Here is a 24,339-nt window from a genome sequence, read left to right on the forward strand (position 1 = left end):
ACTCTCGAACTCCCAACGTGATCATGATCTTGACTCCGGCGCAACTCCTGCTGCTTGTCTTACTCTCATCGTAGTTAATCCTGCACACTTATCTCAACACATAGATTAGATAACAAATGACAATTGACTTCATCATCAAAATCCGAGATTCAACAATCTCCCCCTTTTTGATGATGACAATCAATTGATAAAGGAGTTGTCCTTAACTCCCCCTATCTATATGCCATAGTTGAGATAAGTCAACCTTGAATTCAAGACCTAAGAATTCAAGTGACGTATTGATAAGTTAGATCAGTTAAACTTATCAATGCTCCCATCATGATGCCTATCATGATGTATCTCTTCAAGAATTATGTCAAGGCATGACATACATCATCAAGTTTGTATGATAGTGTTTGTAACCAATCATCATGTAATCATATAAAGCTACGAAGGACTTTTTACATGATGCTCACATTTAAGATTTTCTAGTAAGTTTGCATTTTCTTCAAATCAAGATATGATGCAAACTATAGTACATGTTCACATATCTCTTGGTGATGCAAGGATGGCATAACATTGTTTATAGCATCACTCAAGTATTTGCAACTATGACATAGATATGATTATGGCAGTTCAGCTATGACATAGTGTTTATCAATTCATATTTTTCTCCCCCTTTGTCATCAACAAAAAGCATGATAGCATTATCAAGTATATAAAGGAAGTCATGACACATATATCTCTTTATTGTTTTTGCTTGACGGAGGAAAGTCATTTTCCAAAGAGTTTTCATAAGAGTGTACGGGAACATCCCATTTTTAGCATACAACCCGAAAAATGAACTTCTTACATGCATTTGGTTAAAAATATTTGTCACATAATTTGCAACATGTTATTTGATCAAGCGTTGTCAAGGCATGTAATAGTAATAACATCCGAAAAATAATTTTAACTAGTTAAAGTATTCGGACAATTCAACATTCCTAATTCTCTTCTTATGTAATCAAATTGTTCTTCACATAGGGGTTTTGTGAAGATATCAGCCAGTTGATGTTTGGTATCAATAAACTCTATGGTTACATCATGATTAGAGACATGATCTCGTATAAAGTGATGTCTAATATCAATGTGTTTTGTTCTTGAGTGTTGTATAGGATTTTTAGTTAAGCATATTGCACTCGTGTTATCACATTTAATGGGAATATCTTTAAGATTCACTTTGTAATCTTCTAAAGTGTTTTTCATCCATACAACTTGTGCACAGCATGCACTTGCTGCAATGTATTCAGCTTCGGTTGTTGATAGGGCAACCGAGTTTTGTTTCTTAGATGACCAGGATACAAGGGCATGTCCTAAAAATTGACATGATCCTGATGTGCTTTTTCTGTCTAGTCTACAGCCAGCGAAGTCCGCATCAGCATAAGCTGTTAATTCAAAGTTTTCTGATTTTGGGTACCATAATCCTAGATTGGTAGTTCCATTAAGATATCTGAGTATTCTTTTGACTGCTTTGAGATGAGATATCTTAGGGTCTGATTGAAATCTAGCACAAAGTCCTACACTGAACATGATGTCTGGTCTGGTGGCAGTGAGGTAAAGTAAACTTCCTATCATACCCCTATAGGTTTTTTGATCGAAGCTTTCTCCATTCTCATCAATCTCTAACTTAGTGGAGGTGCTCATAGGAGTGTCAATGGCTTTTGAATTATTCATTTTGAACTTCTTTAGCAGACTCACAGCATATTTGGTTTGACTAATAAAGATGCCATTGCTTAGTTGTTTGATTTGTAGGCCTAAAAAGAATGTTAACTCTCCCATTAGACTCATTTCGAATTCATGACTCATAGTTTTTGCAAAGGATTCACAAAGAGACTCATTTGTAGAACCAAAGATAATATCATCAACATAAATCTGAATAATGAGAAAATCATTTTCAAAATTTTTGATAAACAATGTGGTATCAACCTTGCCTTTTATGAAATTATTTTCAATCAGAAAAGAGCTAAGTCTCTCATACCAAGCCCTTGGGGCTTGTTTTAAACCATAGAGAGCTTTAGTTAATCTAAACACATGATTAGGGTAGCCATTATTTTCAAATTCAGGAGGTTGTTCAACATAAACTTCTTCGGAAATGAAACCATTTAGAAAAGCGCTTTTAACATCCATTTGAAATAACTTAAAATTATTGCAACTAGCGTAGGCAAGGAGCATCCTTATGGCTTCCAATCGAGCCACAGGTGCGAAGGTTTCTTCGTAATCGATACCTTCTTCTTGGTTGAAACCTTTGGCCACTAATCTAGCCTTGTTTCTAACTACGATACCATTTTCATCTTGCTTGTTTCTAAAGACCCATTTAGTACCAATTACTAAATGGTCATTTGGCCTAGGAACAAGCGTCCACACCTCATTTCTCTCAAATTGATTTAACTCATCTTGCATTGCGATAATCCATGAATCATCTTTCATGGCTTCATCAACACATTTGGGTTCAATTTGGGAGAGAAAAGCGGCGTTGGCACAAAAGTTTTTAAAAGAAGATCGTGTTTGAACCCCCTTTGAGGTGTCTCCTAGGATTAGCTCCTTAGGATGAGCATCTATATACTTCCAATCCTTGGGTAAGGATGTTTTGGAAGTGGATGCAACCAAGTTGCTAGTTGGAGACGGGGTTTCGTTTAAATTCAAGGAATCAAAATTAATATCATCATCAAGATCATTTTTCTTAATTTCTGAAATCTCATTGAAAACAACATGGATGGATTCTTCAATAATTAAGGTTCTTTTATTGAAGATGCGAAAAGCTTTAGAAACTGAAGAATAACCAAGAAAGATTCCTTCATCAGATTTAGCATCGAATTTTCCTAAGTTATCCTTTTCATTCAAGACAAAACATTTACACCCAAAGACTTTAAAATATGAGACATTGGGTTTTTTGTTATTCCATAACTCATAAGGAGTTTTGGTGAGTAAGGGTCTTACTAGGACTCTATTTAAAATATAACATGCAGTGTTTACAGCTTCGGCCCAAAAATATTTGGGTAGGCTATGTTCATTCAACATGGTTCTTGCCATTTCTTGTAAATTTCGATTTTTTCTTTCTACTACCCCATTTTGTTGAGGATTTCTTGGAGTAGAGAAGTTATGGTTGTATCCGTTGAGTTCACAGAATTCTTGGAAGTCATGGTTTTGAAATTCTCCACCGTGATCACTTCTAATTGACGAAATCATAGATTCCTTCTCATTTTGAACAAGTTTACAAAACTTGGTAAAATGTCTAAAGCATTCATTTTTTTGTTTTAAGAAGTAGGTCCATGTATATCTGCTGTAGTCATCAATAATGACAAAGGCGTATTTGCTACCTCCTAGACTCGATGTAGAGATTGGTCCGAATAAGTCCATATGGATCAATTGTAAGGGCCTAGAGGTGCTTATTTGATTCTTAGCTTTGAAGCTACCCCTAATTTGCTTACCTAATTGGCAAGCATCACATACATTATCTTTGATGAACTTGATATGAGGAATTCCTCTTACAAGTTCTCTAGATGATACTTGATTGATTAGTTTCATGCTAGCGTGACCTAATCTTCTATGCCATAGCCAAGCATCCTCATTCATAACGGCAAAGCACATTTCATCACATAAGTCATTGATGTCAATAGTGTATACGTTGTTTTGTTTTAATGCAATCATAGATACATTTTTGTGTGGTTTTTCAATGATGCAGGCATTAGATTCAAATCTTATAATATATCCTTTATCACATAATTGACTAATGCTCAAGAGGTTATGTTTTAAACCATCAACTAGTAAAACATCTTCAATAGAGAGGTTGGATTTGTTACCTATGGTTCCTTTGCCAATGATTTTACCCTTGTTGTTGTCTTCGAAGGTGACATATCCTTCGTCTATGCTAGAGAGCTTAGAGAATTGAGATGGATCTCCGGTCATGTGCCTTGAGCATCCACTATCAAGGTACCATTTCTTGCTCCTAGCTTGCGATTGTTTAGTTTTCTACAAGAAAGGATGACGTTTAGGTACCCATTTGCTTTTGGGTGCCTCATAAATAGATCTACATTTTCTATCATGTTGCATAGAGTTTATCATGGTTCCTTTAGGAACCCAAATTAATTTGTTTGGACTTATTTTCTTGAATGGACAACAATGTGTCTTGTGTCCAGATTTGCAACAAAAGTTGCACATGGTTTGGTGTTGAACGTGTAAGATGGGGCCTTTTACAAAGGTAGTTGGATTTTGGTGAGGACTCCTCACAAATCCAATCCCACTTCTTTTGGGAGCATGACCCTTGTTTGTAAGGATCATGTTTAATGACTTGCTACCAACCTCGAATTTCTTCAAGGTGTCCTTAAGTAGCAAGTTCTCTTTTTGTATAGTTTCTAACTCATGACATTTGATACATGACTTTAAACTATCATGATGTTCGATTTTTAATTTATCAAACTCACAAGTAAGATTATCATGTACCTTTTTTAGCAACTTGTATTTTCTATTTATAACTTTGCATTCATCAAATAAATCATGGAAGGCATTTAGTAATTCATCGAAAGATAAATCAGCATCTAATAAATCCGTTACCTCCTCTTCGATGGCCATAAAGGCGTAATGAGCAACTTGCTCGGTGTTGGACTCCTCTTCCTCAGATGCGCTCGAATCATCCCATGTTGCTTGGAGCGCCTTCTTCTTTGTTGTTCTTTTCTTGACTTGGGGACAATCACTTTTGTAGTGTCCCGGCTTTTTACACTCGTAGCAGATCACTTGGTCCTTCTTTGATTCAAGTTTATTTTTCATATCGTTTTTAAACTTGTTTCTTTTGAAGAATTTCTTAAACTTTCTTGTCAAAAGTGCCAAGTCATCGTCACAATCCTCATCACTTGAGTTTTCTCTCAAGTGGCATTTAGAAGTTTTAAGTGCCATATCCTTCCTGTTCTTTGGAAGGATGTCTTCTTGCTCTTCATGAGCTTTGCAGGTCATTTCGTAGGTCATTAATGACCCGATTAGTTCTTCAAGAGGGAAATTTTGCAGATCTTTTGCCTCTTGAATGGCGGTGACTTTAGGATCCCAACTCTTAGGAAGGGATCTTAGTATCTTATTAACAAGCTCAAAATCCGAAAAGCTCTTTCCGAGTCCTTTTAGACCGTTGACGACATCCGTGAAACGGGTAAACATGTCGCCAATGGTTTCACTCGGTTTCATTCGGAAAAGTTCAAAAGAATGCAGCAACAGATTGATTTTTGACTCTTTCACTCTACTTGTGCCCTCGTGGGTCACTTCAAGTGTGTGCCAAATATCAAAAGCAGTTTCGCAAGTTGAAACACGATTAAACTCGTTTTTATCAAGTGCGCAAAATAAGGCATTCATAGCCTTTGCATTAAGAGCGAAAGCTTTCTTCTCCAAATCGTTCCAATCGATCATTGGAAGAGAAGATTTTGAAAATCCATTTTCAACAAGGTTCCACAGTTCAAAATCCATAGAAATAAGAAAGATCCTCATTCGGGTCTTCCAGTAAGTGTAGTCCGTTCCACTGAACATGGGTGGACGTGTAATTGAATGCCCCTCTTGGTTTCCGGCGTATGCCATCTCTCTTGGGTTTTAATCCTTTAGAGAGTTAACCTTGCTCTGATACCAATTGTTAGGATCGAGAGCACTAAGAGGGGGGGGGGTGAATTAGTGCAGCGGAAATCTTATAACGATTAAAAACCAAAAGCTGCGTTTGTTCAAAAACTATTATGATGCAAAAACAAATTCTCAGTTTGTATCTAAGTGCAGTTTGCGTCTAAGCGCAGATTGCGTCTAAGCGCAGTTTTGCGTCTAAGCGCAGATTACGTCTAAGCGCAGTTTTGCGTCTAAGCGCAGTTTTGCGTCTAAACTCATATTTACGTCTAAATGCAGATTTACGTCTAAACGCAGATTTACGTCTAAACGCAGTTTTACGTCTAAACGTAGTTTTACGTCTAAACGCAGATTTACGTCTAAACGTAGTTTTACGTCTAAACGCAGTTTTACGTCTAAACGCAGATTTACGTCTAAACGCAGTTAGACGCAGATTTACGTCTAAACTTTGAAACTCGTTTGTATACTCGCAGAAGGCAGTATGCAGTTGAAACTAAGACGTAAACGTGAACAGAAATCTGATGATTGAGCGAAGAAAGCCGATTTACGTCTGAATGCAGTTTTACGTCTAAATGTTGAAACTCGTTCGTAAAATCGTAGAGGACAGATTGCAGTTATTAATAGGATTAAAATGTAAGCGTAAACTGCAAGGAAGCTCGTTCGTAAAAGCACGGAAAACAATTCTGCAGAATCAAACGTAAACGTAAACTGTAATGTATGAAAATACGAGTTTACGTCTGAATGCAGATTTGGAAGAACAGCACTTAGATCTTGTTCGTGAAAGCACAGAGAGCAGTAGTGATGAGGGAGGTTTGCAGTAATGATAAAGTGCTCGAAAATAAACGCAAACCAGAGATTTAGAGTGGTTCGGTCAGCCTTGACCTACTCCACTTTTGGCTTCCTCCACCGATGAGGTTGCCGACGTCAACTAGGTGCCTTCCTTCAATGGGCGAAGGCCAAACTTCCCTCTTACAATTTCTCTCCTTTTGGCAGGCTTAGGAGACAACCTTTACAGACCTTTCTCTCCTCACTTTACAATTGAAAACTTGAAGAACAGAAGGAGGAGACTTAAGGGCTTTACAACACTTTTGAGCTCTTTAGATTCACAGAAAAGATCACGATTTCAGTATAGGTCTGTATCTTTTCAGTGCTGAATGGGTGGGGTATTTATAGGCCCCAAACCAATTCAAAATTCGAGCTCAAAACGATCAAATCGATCAAATCCCAGAATTCTGGGATCAGGCGGTTGCACCTCTCGACTGGAGAGGTGGCACCGCCTGGCAGAGCTCGAAGACTGAGCTCTGCCGATTGCTTCTCTCTGCCAGAGCTCGAAGACTGAGCTCGATGGTTGCATCACCTGGCAGAGCTCGAAGACTGAGCTTGGTGAATGCATCACCTGGCAGAGCTCGAAACTGAGCTCGGTGGTTGCATCACCTGGCAGAGCTCCAAGCTGAGCTCAGGCTGATCCACCTCTCTGCCAAAGCTCGAAGACTGAGCTTGGTGAATGATCACCTTGGCAGAGCTCGAGACTGAGCTCAGGCTGATGCACCAATCTGCCAGAGCTCGAAGACTAAGCTTGGTGGTTGCATCGCCTGGCAGAGCTCGGAACTTGAGCTCTGGCGGTGCAACCTCTTGGCTGGGGCGGTTGCACCTCCCAGCCTCGCAGCCCAGGCGGTTGCACCTCCTGGCTGGGGCGGTTGCACCTCTCAACCCCTCAGCCCAGGCGGTTGCACCTCCTGGCTGGGGCGGTTGCACCTCCTGGCTGGGGCGGTTGCACCTCTCAACCCCTCAGCCCAGGCGGTTGCACCTCCTGGCTGGGGCGGTTGCACCTCTCAACCCCACAGCCCAGGCGGTTGCACCTCCTGGCTGGGGCGGTTGCACCTCCTGGTGCAATCAGGGTCCGAATGGTTCACTCCATTCGGCCCACTTGAATCTTTTCAGGGGCCCAATTGCCCCAAGATTAAGCTAATGGGATCACCTCCCATTTTCATGCTTAATCATCATGCTAACTACGATTATCTCTAAGACAACTTCTGCAGCTTTGCTCCGATGCGTCAATCGCTTCTTCCGGCGAGTTTCCGGCCAACTTCCGTCGATCAACCGATGACCCTCGGTGATCCTTCTGCGGACATCCGGCATACTCCTGGACTTTGCGACGATCCACTTGGCGAGTTCCGACGAGCTTCGCTTGGCAAGCTTCTGGACTTCTCGGATCTGTTCTCTCTGAACCTCCGACGACCGTCCGAACTTCCGTCGAACTCTCGAACTCCCAACGTGATCATGATCTTGACTCCGGCGCAACTCCTGCTACTTGTCTTACTCTCATCGTAGTTAATCCTGCACACTTATCTCAACACATAGATTAGATAACAAATGACAATTGACTTCATCATCAAAATCCGAGATTCAATAGGTTGCACCGTCCAGTCTCGCTCGGAGACTGAGCCTAGGCGGTCCCACCGCTTGGCTGGAGCGGTTGCACCTCCCAGTCTCGCTCGGAGATTGAGCCCAGTCGGTGCAACCTCGCGCCTTGGGCGGTTCAACCGCCTGGCAGAAATCAGGGTCCGAATGGGTTGATCCATTCGGCCCAATTTGGGTTTTTTAGGGGCCCAATTGCCCCAAGATTAAGTTAATGGGATTAACTCCCATTTCTAACTTAATCATTGTGCTAACTACGATATTCCCTAAGACATTTACTGCAACTTGCTTCGGTGCGTCAATCGCTTCTTTCGGTGAGCTTCCGGCGAACTTCCGTCGATCATCCGATGAACCCTCGGTGATGCTCCTGCGGACTTCCGGCAAACTCTTGGACTTGCGTCGATTCACTTGGCGAGTTCCGACGAGCTTCTTTGGCAATCTTATGGACTTCTCGGATTTGTTCCCGCAGAACCTCCGACGATTGTCCGAACTTCCGTCAAACTCTCGAACTCCCAATGTGATCATTGTCTTGACTCCGGTGCAACTCCTGCTGCATGTCTTACTTTCATCGTAGTTAATTATGTACACTTATCTCAACATATATAGATTAGATAACAAATGACAATTGATTTTATCATCGAAATTCGAGATTCAACATAAGAGTGATTGTCCCCAAGTCAAAAATAGAACATCAAATAAGAAGGCGTTCAAAGCAAGGAGGACTCGAGAGCGTCCGAAGAAGAGGAGTCCAACACTAAGTAAGTTGCTCATTACACCATAATGGCCATCGGGGAGGAGGTAACGAATTTAATAGATGTAGATTTATCATTTGACGAATTATTAAATACCTTCCATGACTTATTTGATGAATGCAAGATTATTAGTACAAAATACAAATTGCTAAAAAATGAGCATGATAGTCTTACTTGTAATCTTGATAAGTTAAAAACTGAATATCATGATAGTTTAGGTTCATGCATAAAATGCCATGATCTAGAAACTCTCCAAAAGGAAAACTTGCTACTTAAAAACACCTTGAAGAAATTCGAGGTTGGTAGCAAGTCTTTAAACATGTGTTGGGACTCTAGCTTGGAGAGTCCTAATTGAGAATGTTATGACTCTAGCTAGGAGAGTCCTAATTGAGAGGGACATTCTATTAGGACTCTAGCTAGGAGAGTCCTAATTGAGAGGGGAATTCAAGTAGGAGGTGTTTTCTTAGAGAAGAATTATGAGTTGAAAGGGAATAGGAGTCTTGACTATGAGTCCTACTAGGAGTTGGTTAGAAGTAAGAGTCTTAAGTAGGAGTTCTATTAGGAGTTATGGTTTAGAAGCCCTATAAATAGCCATGTATTTCTTCTCTTTTCATAAGCAATAGAAGAATCTTTTCTGCAGCCTTTGAGCAGCAACTTGGAGGGAGGAACCCCTATAGAGTTCCAAGGAGGCCGATCCCCTAAAGAGATCAACCCCAAGTTTAGAATCTGCAAGGGTTCTCACACCTGGTATCAGAGCAGCGTTCTTGGCATCTCGCTGCCCTTCTACATCCATCCATCAACCCTCTACAACGATCCAAAGCAATTCCTACAATTGCTTAAAAGATCGTCACCGAATTCCGTTATCATCTCCACCACCACGGATCATCCTTTGATCTCCCCGTGAATTGCAACAGGTTCTGGTTTCCTACCTTACTGCTGCTGCAATTTAGTTATCCTTATTTGAAAATCCAAAAAAAAAAAAAAAATTGTTCCTATATTGCTGCATAAACTTTTCGTCACAAAGTTTTCATCTCTACGACAAAAGATACATTGCAGAATTCCAGCCGCATAGCACCATCTGTTTGATCTTGCTATTGTGCTTTTTAAATCCAAATTTCTACGAAATTTTTATGACATCTTTGACACTTTTTAACAGTGGATTTCCCTTTGGTTTCATCAAAAAATTCTCAATATAAACTATTGATTTTTTATGTCCAATCTGCTGCACTTGAATTGCAGAATTCAAGCCGCATAGCACCATCTGTTTGATCTTGCTACTGTGCTTTTTCTATCCAAATTTCTACGAAATTTTTATGACATCTTTGACACTTCCTAACAGTAGATTTCCCTTTGGTTTCATCGAAAAATTCTCAATATAAACTACTGATCTTTTATGTCCAATCTGCTGCACTTGAAAATCTATGCTGCCAAAAATTTCAGCTGCATATCGTTGCCTTAACCCATCTATTTGCAATCTTTTTTGAATGAAATTTCTTATACACTTGATAGATCATCTTGGATTCCATCTAAGATTGATCTATTAAGAAATTCATCTCTAAAAACGATTTTATGTTACTGTAAATTTTCATCGTAACCCACTGAAATTTTTTGACGACAATTCTGCAATTGCAACTTGCACCAATTTCCTTGCTGTTATACTGCCGAGATTTTCTTGATTAAATTAGATATCCTTGCTGTCATATAAACTGTGATTTTGCTATCAATTCCCTCCTCAATTCTCTCATGTTTTTAGTAGAAATTACGTCGAGAAACCGTTGTTTCTTCGACGACAATTCTACTCTTACAAGACAGCACATACTTGCTGCAACTTCCACGGATTTCTGTCAAACCTTTGCTACCATCTACCACAGATCCAAAACTTTCATCCACAGCCCTATCTACTTTTATTACTTCTTCTTCCGGTGGTATTAGAATATCGTAGGCTTTCAGTATTCTAGTGATTATACCACCATATGGAGCATCATGTCTTTCTTAGATAGTTCTAACATGTTTTGCTGGATAAGATAACCAAGACAGATGTCATGTCCTTTCATGATCAAATACATAGTTCCTAATTCTAATTGGCTTACTTTATCATGATGGTATTGTTTAGGGAGAATGATGCTAGTTAGGATATGATGAAGTACCTTAGTGTTCAGTGGTAGTAGATGTTCATAACTTTTAGGAACAAAAGTTAAGTTGGGATTGGCGAAAATAGTTCCTAATTCATCATCCCATGATCCTCTAAAGTAAAGTCCTCTACTTTTTATGGGAATTCCTATCATGTCGCAAATGAATTTATCCGTAATGGAGATGTGTTGTCCTAAGAGATAGGTAGACATTCTTTCTTCTTCATCTACTTGTATGTTGTTGTAAAACAATCTAACAAGTCTTGGATAGATGGGTTCATTAATTTATAAAATAGCGAGGGTCGATGGATCGAGCGATCAAACACGGGCGAAGGCATAATTAGGGATAAATTACTATAATTTTCGATATGAACTTCCCACAGCAATGGGTTAATTGGATTCAATCTTGCCTGGAAACTCCAAAGTTTTCGATACTCTTTAATGGCTCACCTATTGGTTTTTTTGGGAGCACGAATGACATCCGACAAGGTGATCCACTCTGTCCGTATCTCTTTACTATTGCGATGGAAGGACTTAGCTGTATGTTGGAACATGCAGTCTTAAATGGCAGCATTAAGGTACCCAATGCTGGCTCTATTCATATATCACACATAACATTTTCTATATTGATTATAATTAGGAGTTATAGTCTACAGCATGTGTAGTCATAACTATCGCATTCGCACTCTATGAGTTACTTGGCTTTGTCTATAACTTGTATAGATAAAGCTATTTGTAGAAACTTTACACATAATCAATTTACTTTTACTTACAAAAAAAAAAACATTTGCAGATGATTTACTTATCTTTCTCCAAAATGATCCAACTTCAGTAAAGAACCTGGCTACTATTATGAATGACTTTGGTATGGTTTCTGGACTTCAGTTAAATCATGCTAAAAGTAAAGTATATATGAGCCCTTACGTTGAGGATAAGGTCTTTATTGCACAATCTTTGGGGGTTAGTGAGGGAAGCCTGCCAGTTCCTTATTTGGGTCTCCCGCTCATATCCACAGGCATTCACAAAACCCACTGTCAGCCTATCCTGCAAAAAATAAAGAATAGAATTTCTTCTTGGAAAAATTGGCTTCTATCAAAAGCAGGACGACTCGAACTCATGCGTTCTGTATTGCACTCCTACTCTATATATTGGTGTAATGCATTTCTTCTGCCTGCTGGACTTCTCCAAGATATTGAACGATTATTAATGAACTTCTTCTGGAATGGCACAAATGACAAGGCAATGCATATGGTAAATTGGGATAGCATTTGCAAACCGAAAGATGAAGGGGGGCTAAACTTGAGAAATACTAGAGATTGGAATCAAGCATGCCTGGTACAACAACTGTGGGATCTTTTGCAAAACAAATGTCCCTTCCACAGCCATCCATCAACCTTCTACAACCATCCAAAGCAATTCACACAATTGCTTAAAAGATCGTCACCGAATTCCGCCATCATCTCCACCACCACGGATCTTCCTTTAATCTCCCCGTGAATTGCAACAGATTCTGGTTTCCTACCTTACTGCTGTTGCAATTTAGTTATCCTTATTCGAAAATCCAAAAAAAAAAAAAAATGTTCCTATATTGTTACATAAACTTTTCGTCACAAAGTTTTCATCTCTACGACGAAAGATACATTGCAGAATTCCAGCCGCATAACACCATCTTTTTGATCTTGCTACTGTGCTTTTTCTATCCAAATTTCTACGAAATTTTTATGACATCTTTGACACTTCCTAACAGTGGATTTCCCTTTGGTTTCATTAAAAAATTCTCAATATAAACTACTAATCTCTTATGTCCAATCTGTTGCACTTGAATTGTAGAATTCAAGCCGCATAACACCATCTGTTTGATGTTGCTACTATGCTTTTTCTATCCAAATTTCTACGAATTTTTTATGACATCTTTAACACTTCCTAACAGTAGATTTCTCTTTGGGTTCATCGAAAAATTCTCAATATAAACTACTGATCTTTTATGTCCAATCTGCTGCACTTGAAAATCTATGCTGCCGAAAATTTCAGCTACATATCGTTGCCTTAACCCATCTATTTGCAATCTTTTTTGAATGAAATTTCTTATACACTTCATAGATCATCTTGGATTCCATCTAAGATTTATCTATTAAGAAATTCATCTCTAAAAACGATTTTATGTTGCTGCAAATTTTCATCGTAACCCACTCAAATTTTTCGACGACAATTCTGCAATTGCAACTTGCACCAATTTCCTTGCTATTATACTGCCGAGATTTTCTTGATTAAATTAGATATCCTTGCTGTCATATAAACTGTGATTTAGCTATCAATTCCCTCCTCAATTCTCTCATGTTTTTGGTGGAAATTACGTCGAGAAACCGTTGTTTCTTCGACGACAATTCTACTCTTACAAGACAGCACATACTTGCTGCAACTTCCATGGATTTCTGTCAAACCTTTGCTACCATCTACCACAGATTGAAAACTTTCATCCACAGCCCTAAAACTCTACCAAACCACACCCTCAAACTGCACCCAAAACAGTCACAAAACAAGCCTAAACCGCAGCCTACATCCACCAATCCACCAACACTTTCGACCATCACTTCTCTCAACCTATACATGCCTTTAACCCAACAGCAAAAGAGAGATCTTAACATCATTGATTTGGGGCCATATACTATGGCATCCAAGGAGGCAATCAATGCTAAATTCGAAGCCTTGGAGGCACGAATGGACGATAAGATTCGGACACTCTTTACCGAACTCAGATTGGGCCGACCACTAAGCCCGAAAAAATCATATCACGGAGAGAGCTTTGCCCAATCGCACCAGGCTCGAAGAGATGAGTTCCAAGGGAGGGGAGGCTCTATGACTGAACCCAACTATCTATGCATGAGAGTAGACTTCTCTAGATGGGAAGAAGGAGACCCGATTGGTTGGACTCGCGCGCGGAGCAATATTTTCAGTACCATAAAACCGCGGATACATCTATGGTGAAAATTGCAGCTATACATCTTGAAGGGGATGCTATACAGTGGTTTGACTGGTTTGAACATACTTACGGAGTCCTTGCATGGCAACAATTCAAAGAAGGACTGCTGATCCGCTTCAGACCAATCGATTACGAGAATATTGATGGACAACTAGCAAAGATCCGACAAACTTCCACCATTCAGGAGTACCAAACCAGGTTTGAAAGGTTATCTAATCAAACTCATGATTGGTCTCAAAAATAGCTATTGAGGACCTTCATTGAGGGCTTGAAGCCGGAGATCCGAAGAAAAGTTAAAGCGCGACAACCGTATACGCTTATGGCAGCCATCTCTTTTGCACGACATCAAGAGGAGAAATTGAACCATGAAGCTCGAAGGACTAGGGTCACTCCTCAACCAGCAATATTGAAGCCCTTAGCCCCCCCTACTATTGACCGAGTCCCTGCACCAAAATGGTTGACAAGAGAAGAGCTTCAGGAGCGATCTGCGAAGGGGTTATGTTGGCATTGCGACGAGCCGTGGAGCCATGAGCATCGCTGTTGTAAAGGGAGACTTTTTATCATTGAACCAGTAGAAGAACAGGTCATTAAATATCCAGAAGAGAGCATTGAACATAAAGAAGAAGATGCACTTCACCCGAAGAGAAAAAGATATTTTTATCAAATTTAATTTTGCTATATTAGCTAAAGATCTTGGGAATGATGCCAAATAATGTACCCACAGGTAGTTATAGTCTACAGCATGTGTAGTCATAACTATCGCATACGCACTCTATGAGTTACTTGGCTTTGTCTATGACTTGTATAGATAAAGCTATTTGTAGAAACTTTACACATAATCAATTTACTTTTAATTACCAAAAAAAAAAAAAAGATGCAGAAGAAGAGCCACAACCGACCGAAGTTACGGTACATGCACTAGCCAACTACTCAAACCCGCAAACGATGAAAGTTGGAGGCCTTCTCAAACAACAACCGATCACTGTTTTCATCGACACGGGCAGCACTAATAATATCCTAAACAATAAGGTTGCTATCCGAATGGCATTACCTATCGAGAATCGCTGCAGGTTTGATGTTAAGGTCACCGACAGACAGATTTTGAAGTGTGATCGTAGGCGCCCGTAGGAGAAACTATTGTTGCAGGACCAAGAGATAATTGTAGATTTCTTCCTTCTTCCTCTTGATGATCATGAGGCCATGCTCAGAATTAAATGGTTGACAACATTAGGTGATTTTTCTTGGAATTTTATGAAACTAATTATGAAATTTTACAGTAAGGAGAAATAGGTGATACTGCACGGGAAACGTGGGGGCGACGTAACGATGATTTGCACACAACAAATGAAGAAGGTTTTGCATAAAGCATGCAGTGGCTTTTTGGTACAACTTGAGCAGCAAACTAAGGGAGAGTCAACAGAATTTGAAGATCCAAATCTACTTCGTTTGCTTGCTGAATTTTTAGATATATTTGACGAACCGCGCAACCTACCTCTTACCCGCCGGCATGATTATTATATAATGATTATTCCAGGCAAACCTCCAGCAAATGCTTAGCCATATCAGTATCCACATCTCCAGAAGGATGAAATAGAATGGATTGTAAAAGAGATTCTCGAAACAGGAGTTATTCGGCCATGTTGCAGCCCCTACTCTTCACCGATGCTCCCCATACGAAAGAAGGACAGAACATGACGATTATGTGTTGACTACCGAGCTCTTAATGGCATAACCATCAAGGATAAATACCCTATTCTAGTAGTAGTTGAATTGCTTGATGAAAGGGAGCACAAATCTTCACAAAGCTGGACCTTCGATCCGGGTTTCATCAAATACAAGTATGTGAATAAGACATACCGAAAGCCACCTTTTGAACACACAACAACCACTATGAATTTTTGCTTTCTTCAAAAGAAGGTGGAATATCTTGGGCATATCATATCAGAGGAAGGTGTGGCAGAAGACCCCTTCAAAATTGAAGCAATGCAAAACTGGCCTACCCCGAGGAACATAAAATTGCTACATGGCTTTCTGGGTTTAACAGGCTACTACTGCAAGTTCGTGAAAAACTATGGCGACATTAGTGCACCACTTACTTCCTTACTGAAAAAAGATATCCTCCAATGGTCGGATAGAGCCTCCGTTGCCTTCGACAAACTTAAGGCAACCATGACGACGACGCCGGTGCTAACACTACCATATTTTAACCGACCCTTCATTATTGAGGTCGATGCATCTGGAGTCATAATTGGAGCCATTCTCATGCAAGATGGTCAACCACTCGTATACACTAGCAAGGCATTATCTCCCTCCCATCAAAATAAGTCAACATATGATAAGGAGTTGCTCGCCATTATGCGCGTAGCAACGAGGTGGAGAATGTTCTTTTTGGAGCGAAAGATACCATCCCCTGAGCAGCAAAAATGGGTAACAAAACTTATTGGAATTGATTTTGAAATAACTTACAAAAAGGGGAAAGAGAATGTTCTTGCAGATGCGCTTTCGCAGCTACCCGAGCAAGTTGAAGTTTCGGTCGTTTCACTTTTGATCAGCGACTTCCTTGAGGATATTAAGATGGAATGGTAGGAAGATTCAGATACTAGTAAGATTTTAAAAAAAATATTGGAGGAAGCACCAAACCCCATGGCTCATTACAATCGTGACTCAAAAGAATTATGCTATAAGGGATGCATTGTGCTTGTGACAAATTCTACTTGTATCTTCAAGAGTAGATTTTGGACAATATTATTCCATATGCAGGGTACTAAATTGAAAAGGAGTATGACATATCACCCACAAACCAACAGCCAGACGGAAGTTTTAAATAGGTGCTTGGAGACAGCCCAAAGCCACCCACCAAATATGACTACCCAAAGAGAACTCCAGACCCAGCCAAGTGCCATTATTGATCGATGGATCGTGACTCGACGAAGACGACCCACTAATGAAGTACTAATAAAGTGGGTGAATCTACCAATAGAAGATGCCACTTGAGAGAACTATGACGACTTGAAGAACAAATTCCCAGAATTCATGAATCATCAGCCTCGAGGACAAGGCTGATTTGAAGAGGGCGGGTCTGTTAGGACTCTAGCTTGGAGAGTCCTAATTAAGAGGGACATTCATGTAAAACTGTTAGGACTCTAGCTAAGAGAGTCCTAATTGAGAGGGACATTCGGTTAGGACTCTAGCTAGGAGAGTCCTAATTGAGAGGGGCATTCAAGTATGAGGTGTTTTCTTAGAGAAGAATTATGAGTTGTAAGGGAATAGGAGTCTTGACTATGAGTCATACTAGGAGTTGGTTAGTGTTGAATCTCATATTTTGATGATGAAACTACTTGATATATGTTTATGATTTAATCTGCGTTTTGAGTGACGCAGGATTCTTCGATCAGGATGAGACAATTAAAGCAGGAAAATCATGTTGTGCCGAAGGAACATGTCAGAAGATTGGACGTTGGGCCGGTGGATCGGTCGGCGTATCGACAGAAGGCTTAGGGCCGTGGACTCGGGCATCGGGCCAAGAAGAGCGGGTATTGTGCCAAGGATATCGGAGTTGCGGAGTCAACTGGCCGATTGGGCAATAGGCTGCACGAGAGGACGATGCGCCGAAGAATCGGACGAAACGTCGAGGGACCAATGACATGTCGGACAACTTGGTTAATTGCTTAGGATTAATTGTCTCGATTGAAGTTTTGTTTTGTTGTGCAGGATTAACTATGATAACAATGAAGACATAAAGCGAAACAAAGTGTCGGAGTCAAGCACGAAGGATTTGTTGCGAGTTCGAGAGTTCGACGGAAGTCCGAAGGTTCGTCGGGAATGCTACCGGAACTAGCCGAGAATGAGTTGGGAGCTTGCCGAAGGGTTTTTCGGAAGCTCGCCGGAAGGTTCGTTGGAAGTTCACGGAGCTCGCCGAGAAAGATCGGAGCTTGCCGACGAAGCTCGTTGGAACTCGCTAAGATCAAATCGTGAAGTCTAGGAGCTTGCCGGGAGTCCGCATAATGGTTTCCGAGAGTTCATCGGAAGACCGCCGGAAGTTTGCCGGAAGCTCGCTAGAAGAAGTCTTGACTTGCGGACTTTGTAATAGCTTAGAAAATGTCTTTAAATTCATAGTTAGCACGTTAATTAGGGTTAGGATTAGGTGTTAATCCTATAACCCAAGTAGGGGCCAATTAGGCCAATGTTCGGACTGGTTTGGACCAAGTTTGGAGCCAAACCAAGTGAGCTGGAATAGTGAAAGAGGTGCCACCGCCAGGGTTGGAGGTAGCACCGCCCAGGCTATGTCTTCCAGCGAAGACTGGGCGGTGCAACCGCCCCAGCCAAGAGGTGCAACCGCCCAGGATATGTCTCCCAGCGAGACTGGGCGGTGCAACCGCCCCAGCCAAGAGGTGCAACCGCCCAGGGCTCAGTCTCCAAGCGAGACTGGGCGGTGCAACCTCCTCTGTCAAGAGGTAGCACCGCCAGAGCTCAAGTTTCGAGCTCTGCCAAGAGGTGCAACCACCGAGCTCGGTCTTCGAGCTCTGGCAGAGAGGTGCAACCTCTTTGGACAGGAGATGCATCGCCTAAGCTCGGTCTTCGAGCTCTGGCAGAGAGGTGCAACCACCTCTGGCAGAGAGGTGCAACCACCTCTGGCAGAGAGGTGCATCAGCCTGAGCTCAGTTTCGAGCTCTGCCAGGTGATGCAACCACCGAGCTCAAGTTTCGAGCTCTGCCAGGCGGTGCAACCACCGAGCTCAGTCTTCGAGCTCTGGCAGAGTGGTGCAATCGCCTGAGCTCAGTCTTCGAGCTCTGCCAGGCGGTGCCACCTCTCCAGTCAAGAGGTGCAACCGCCTGATCCCAGAATTCTGGGATTTGATCGATTTGATCGTTTTGAGCTCCAAATTTGAATTGGGTTGGGGCCTATAAATACCCCACCCATTCAGCACTGAAAAGTAACAGATCCACACCGAATTCTTGATCTTTTCAGTGATTCTAAGAGCTCAAATTTGTGTAAAGTCCTAAAGTTCTCCTCCTTCTGTTCTTCAAGTCTTGAGTTGTAAAGAGAGGAGAGAAAGGATCTGTAAAGGTTGTCTCCTAAGCCTGTCAAAAGGAGAGAAACTGTAAAAGGGCAGTTAGCCTTCGCCCATTGAAGGAAGGCAGCTAGTTGACGTCGGTGACCTCGTCGGAGGAGGAAGCCAAAAGTGGAGTAGGTCAAGACTGACCGAACCACTCTAAATCTCTAGTTTGCTTTTACCTTGAGCACTTTATCATTACTGCAAACCTCCTACATTGCTACTGCCCTCTACGCCTTTACGAACGAGTTTCTAAGCTCTGATCTTTCAGAATCTGCATTCAAACGTAAATCGTGTTTTCGTACGATCTTCACACTGCAGTTTACGCTTACATTCAGATTCCATTTATAACTGCAAATTGCTTTCTACGTAAAACGCTTTTCAAGGTTCAAAACTGCTTTTAGACGCAAAACTACATTTAGACGTAAAATTACGTTTAGACGTAAAACTGCATTTAGACGCAAAACTGCGTTTAGACGTAAAACTGCGTTTAGACGCAAAACTGCGTTTAGACGCAAAACTGCGTTTAGACGTAAAACTGCGTTTAGACGTAAAACTGCGTTTTGATGTAAAACTGCGTTTGGACGTAAAACTGAGTTTAGATGCAAACTGCGTTTAGACGCAAACTGTGTTTAGACGCAAACTGTGTTTAGACGCAAACTGCGCTTAGACGCAAAACTGCGCTTAGACGCAAACTGCACTGTGATTCTGCTTTTATATCGAAATCATTTTTTATCGGACGAACGCAGCTTTAGCTTTTAAATTGCTGTAAGATTTCCGCTGCACTAATTCACCCCCCCCCCCCTCTTAGTGCTCTCGATCCTAACAATTGGTATCAGAGCGGGGTATTTCTCATTTCGGATTTACACCTGAGAGAAATGGCTCTTCAAGAGGGCTTTTCGGTCTTTCATCCACCGTTGTTTAACGGATTGGACTACACTTATTGGAAAACTCGAATGAGAGTTTTCTTGATTTCTACGAATTTAGACTTATGGAGTATCATTGAAAACGGTTTTCAACTTCCCTCCAAACCGATGAACGAATGGTCGGTTTTGGAGAAGAAGAATTTTTCTTTAAACGCAAAGGCTATGAATGCCTTATTTTGCGCATTGGACAAAAATGAGTTCAATCGGATTTCTACGTGTGAAACGACTTTTGACATTTGGCGAATTCTTGAAATCACGCACGAGGGAACTTGTAGAGTCAAACACTCGAAAGTTAACTTTTTATTGCATGATTTTGAGTTTTTTCAAATGCAACCAAGCGAGACTATAGGCGACATGTACACCCGTTTCACGGATGTCGTCAATAGTTTAAGAGCTCATGGAAAATGTTTTTCGGATTTTGAACTCGTAAACAAGATTTTGCGTTCTCTTTCTAAAAAGTGGGATTCAAAAGTAACTGCAATACAAGAAGCTAAAAATCTAAACAACTTACCACTTGAAGAACTAATTGGTTCATTGATGACATATGAAATGGTGCACAATGCACATGATGAACATGTTGAACACAATCACCTTCCAAAGAACAGGAAGGATTTGGAACTCTGGACAAATGAATGCCACTTGAGCGATGACTCAAGTGATGAGGACAATGATGAACAAACCAACCTTCCAAAGAACAGGAAGGATTTGGGACATAGAACATTTGAAGACCACTCGAGCGTAAGCTCAAGTGATGGTGAACTTAAACTACAAATGAAACGAAAATTAAAAAGCAAAAAGAATGGAACTACTTGCTTTAAACGCAAGAAGAAGAACAAAAATTGGGATGAATCGAGCTCATCTGAAGACGAGAAAGTCAACAAAAGCGAGGCGACAAAATACACCTTACCAGCCTACGACGTTGAGGTAATTAAAATGCCTTTGGTTTATTTTGAAATTACTTGATGCTTTCATGATATATTTTCTTTTTTAGTTTAGAATTAATTTTCTTGAAAATTACATGTTTAAAAATAAAAATACAAAAATTATGATCATGCTGATAATTTCGAAAATAATATTGCATATTTTATGATAAACAAACAAAATGATTTTGATCATGGTTAAGAAGTAATAATGTGTATCATGTTTGATTAACATTGTTGAATGAAATCATGTTTGATTTAAAGTAATGTATAAAGATGTAATATGAAATGGTTATTAACAATTTTATGCATGTGATTTTAAGTTATCCATGATCATGAGCTTGTTTGATCTTCTTGACTTAATTTTAAGATCTATAGCAAAAATCATGTCTGAATATATGAAAGTGTTAATTTCATTTTTGGATTCACTTAACAATTGGTATCCTAACAATCAGATTCTCTCATACACTTATGAAAAATATTTTTCTAAAATGGATTTGATGAAATGATTCCTGCTTATAAATTCCATCTTGAAATATGAATGATAGTGTTTTTGCTTACAAAGATTTGTTTCACGTTCATATCTCCTATGATTCATGTGCAGAAAAAGAATTTATAAATCATAATACAATGAGATTTCTTATGCAAAAATAAAGTGCTTTTGTGATTCTTTGCTAAAGAGAATAATTATTAAAATCATGATCTTGGTAATTATAACATGAAGCTCTTTATAAATCAAGATCGTTCATTATGCTCCCTACATTTATCAAAAAAGGAGTTCTTCAAATGAAATGCAATTCAATGAAGTGTCATATTGATATCTTGAAACTTGGAATATTTTAAAATGTGATCTTGATAAGAATGTTTCAAGTTGCTCTTTGTACTATATCTTTTCGAATGAATCATGAGCCTTGATATCATATATTTCATAATACAAGATTTCTTTGCCTTATGTCTTGAACTTTAATGCTTATCTTAATTTGGCATATAAAGACGAAGGCATGCTTAGGTGAAAAAGAATCTCTTAAAAAATGCTTTTCCCATCTGATCGAGATTAATGATTTCATGATATTTTGTGAATCTCGAAATTAATTTTAATGACTAGATTATGAATTTCAAATTAATAATTTGATTTGAATAAGTTTTATCTAAATCATAATCTTGATCTTGCAAAATTGAAGTCACAAATAATATCTTGTGGTATTCATGAATTGATACTCACAATATGAAAGCATTGATATTCATGACTTGAATTGGATTGAAACATTGTATGCTTAATTTAATCATTCTCCTATGTTTCAAAAATTCCTTAAATGCCTTATGTGATGATTGAAAACTAATCTGCTTTATGATGAATTACGAATCATGACTTGATCTATGATATAAATGTCTTGAAATGATTGAAATATTTAACACTTTTATGCTCTACCCCCTACTTTCTTCTTGTTTTCAATGATAAAATGGGGAGAAGTTTTGATCATGCATGGTAGGATATAACTTGACAAAATTGATACCATCATGATATGAAACATTAATGTAATTATGAATGGTGATATGATATCATGCATGTAATACTTCAACTTATGATAATGATGCATGCAATGATAAAATATTCATGATGAAAAATTGTCTTGACATTCATAACTTGATTATCCATCATTTGTCATGATTTTGAAATCGTTCTAAAAGGAAAAGAGAACTACAAAACTGTATTCTCTCTTTCATTTTTACAATGACAAAGGGGGAGATAGCTAGCTTGTACAAGTCAAGAAGATGCAAAAACTTGATTGCGAGCTTGCCTATTTTAAGAAGCAAAGATTGCTAACTTGCTTATTTCAAGAAGAAAAATTGTCTTCTTGAACATCACTATCTTGAATATCTCAAGAAGCAAAACTTGCAATTTGCACATTGCAATAGGAAGCAAGAATCATGAGCTTACACAAGAAATTTATCTTGCATTTGCTTTCGAAATTTTTGCTAGCTTATATATTGTGAAACTTGTATATCATAAAAATTGCTAGCTTGTTGGTTTAAAGAGAAACAAAAAGTTGCTATCTCAAAAGAAGAAAATGTGCTATCTTGCCTATCTCAAGAGGCAAAAATGCTAACTTGCGCATCTAGCAAAATGAGCAAAATTTTCAAGAAGCAAGAGTTGCCTTCTTGAACATCTCTAATTTGCTAGCTTGTATAATATAGAACTTGCTATCTTGAACATTACCAAAAGTGCTATCTTATATGCTATAAAACTTCCATATCTAAAACTTGATAGCATGAATGTTCTAAGCATGATGTAACACTTGCTAAATCTTCTAGCTCCAAGATTGCATGATGATAAAACTTGATATTATGATTTTCATGCAAAGAGTTGAACCAATATCACACACAAACACTTGATTGTGATACTTCTCCTTTTTGTTGATGACAAAGGGGGAGAAGTATGTTGATGAAAGTATGTTGATGACATGACATGTGATGCATAAGTTTATGCATATGTTCATGTTGACGTATTGCAAGTATTCATGATGAATATTGCAATGACTTGAATTCAGTTTGAATTCAAGGTTCTATCAATATGGCATATTGATAGGGGGAGTTTGTTTAAACTCCGGGAGTTAAGTTTAACTCCGTCATCAAGTGGTTGTCATCATCAAAAAGGGGGAGATTGTTGAATCTCGTATTTTGATGATGAAACTACTTGATATATGTTTATGATTTAATCTGCGTTTTGAGTGACACAGGATGCTTCGATCAGGATGAGACAATTAAAGCAGGAAAATCATGTTGTGCCGAAGGAACATGTCAGAAGATTGGACGTTGGGCCGGTGGATCGATCGGCGTATCGACAGAAGGCTCCGGGCCGTGGACTCGGGCATCGGGCCAAGAAGAGCGGGTATTGTGCCAAGGATATCGGAGTTGCGGAGTCAACTGGCCGATTGGGCAATAGGCTGCACGAGAGGACGATGCGCCGAAGAATCGGATGAAGCGTCGAGGGACCAATGACATGTCGGACAACTTGGTTAATTGCTTAGGATTAATTGTCTCGATTGAAGTTTTGTTTTGTTGTGCAGGATTAACTATGATAACAATGAAGACATAAAGCGAAACAAAGTGTCGGAGTCAAGCACGAAGGATTTGTTGCGAGTTCGAGAGTTCGACGGAAGTCCGAAGGTTCGTCGGGAATGCTACCGGAACTAGCCGAGAATGAGTTGGGAGCTTGCCGAAGGGTTTTTCGGAAGCTCGCCGGAAGGTTCGTTGGAAGTTCACGGAGCTCGCCGAGAAAGATCGGAGCTTGCCGACGAAGCTCGTTGGAACTCGCTAAGATCAAATCGTGAAGTCTAGGAGCTTGCCGGGAGTCCGCAGAATGGTTTCCGAGAGTTCATCGGAAGACCGCCGGAAGTTTGCCGGAAGCTCGCTAGAAGAAGTCTTGACTTGCGGACTTTGTAATAGCTTAGAAAATGTCTTTAAATTCATAGTTAGCACGTTAATTAGGGTTAGGATTAGGTGTTAATCCTATAACCCAAGTAGGGGCCAATTAAGCCCAAGTTCGGACTGGT

This window comes from Musa acuminata, chromosome BXJ3-7, assembly GCF_036884655.1.
Source record: "Musa acuminata AAA Group cultivar baxijiao chromosome BXJ3-7, Cavendish_Baxijiao_AAA, whole genome shotgun sequence".
Classification (NCBI taxonomy): domain Eukaryota; kingdom Viridiplantae; phylum Streptophyta; class Magnoliopsida; order Zingiberales; family Musaceae; genus Musa; species Musa acuminata.